Source organism: Colobus angolensis, unplaced genomic scaffold (assembly GCF_000951035.1).
Source record: "Colobus angolensis palliatus isolate OR3802 unplaced genomic scaffold, Cang.pa_1.0 Scaffold15, whole genome shotgun sequence".
NCBI classification, from domain to species: Eukaryota; Metazoa; Chordata; class Mammalia; order Primates; family Cercopithecidae; genus Colobus; species Colobus angolensis.
This window is the reverse complement of record NW_012114599.1, coordinates 16122107-16123672: the sequence shown is the minus strand read 5'-3', so window position 1 is coordinate 16123672 and position 1566 is coordinate 16122107. Positions and strand designations below refer to the sequence as shown.

At 31.0% G+C, this 1566-nt stretch overlaps 1 protein-coding gene across 1 annotated transcript in view; it reads left to right on the top strand.

Moving 5' to 3' along the window:
* Nucleotides 1-1566, top strand: part of RASGRP3 (RAS guanyl releasing protein 3 (calcium and DAG-regulated)) — an 87686-nt gene that overhangs the window by 69700 nt on the left and 16420 nt on the right. The window lies entirely within an intron of this gene.

Below are 1566 nucleotides of genomic sequence, written 5' to 3'. Positions count from 1 at the left end.
AAAAAAAAAAAAAAAAAGTATTTATAGTCTTCATTAAAGCAGACGATAGCTGCAGATAGCCAAGAAGCATTCATGCTTTTTTTCTTTGATTGATCAAAGGTTGTCTTGATAAACAAAGAAAAAATATATTGCTTTTTAGTGTCAAATGATTCGTAAAAATTAAACCGCTTTACAGACTAAAATGCAACTCATTAAAAGAAAATAATGATTTGAAAAAAAAAACTGCTGAGAAATCCTTAATAATAATTTTTATTAATAATTTGATTAATTGTTAATTGTACAAGATTAGTTCCTAATTTAAAAATCACCTGTAAGGAAATGCTGGATTTTGTTTTGGTAAATGGGCAAATGAAATTACATTAAAATTCTCTAATATTTTTGCTGGTATGAGATTTATTAAAAAATGAAATCTGGGGCCAGGTGTGATACCTCACACCTGTAATGCCAGCGTTTTGGGAGGCTGAGGTAGGAGGAGCGTTTGAAGTTTCAGACCAGCCTGGGCAACATGGTGGGACCTTGTCTCTAGCTATTTTTTCTTAATTGAATTTAAGAAAATAAAATCTGTAATTCAACACACCAAGAAAAGCCTTGACACATTAACATAACTTAAAATCTTAAATTCATCTTCATTATACACCCAGAACAAAGAATACTTTTAAAATAAATTCTATTAGAAACATTAACTTCCTTCACAAAGTAAAATTTAAATTGCCTGCTAACCACCCACTTCTTTGCTTAGTTTGTTACTATTAGTGACATGTAAATAGGGCATTGACTTAAACTAACTTCCCAATCTTCATTTCTTTTATCTGTTGATTCTAGAGACAGAATTGAGATTGTCCTAGCAAATATCTGCATCTATCTCTCTCTATATATCATCATTATCTGTACTTACTGATATCTATAGAATTGTTTTCTATGAATGAAGGTTTGAACTATTCATATCTTGCTTACATGACACTAAAGTTTTGAGTGGTTAATACTGGAAAGTCTCAAAAAGATGTTTTCTCTAAGGTGCTGTTTTCCAAACGATGTTCCACAGAAGTAGCTATCAATTAGTACTTTTGAAAAAGGAACTAACTAGTCACATGTGAGAAACACAGGGTTAAATCTCATTAAATAGGTGTCTTTACTGTGTGACTTCCCAAAGCTTTTAATAGGCTAAAGTGTGTTACGTTGTGAGTCCCTAGGAGGGGAGATGGACTAATGTACTGTTACACAAATTTACGTAGCAAATGATGTCATAAATTTGTGAGACAATGCATTAATAAATTTATTTATCATATATATAATAAAGATTGTTTTTGGCATCTTCATTATGAAATCAGTGCCCATTCATTTGAGTGGGCAAAAGACACAAATAGACACTTCTGTAAAGAAGACATACATATGGACAATAAGCATATGAAAAAAAGCTCAATATCACTGATGATCAGAGAAATGCAAATCAAAACTACAGTGAGATATCATCTTATACCAGTCAGAATGGCTATTATTATTATTATTATTATTATTATTGAGACAGAGTCTTGTTGGCATCTTCATTATGAAATCAGTGCCCATTCA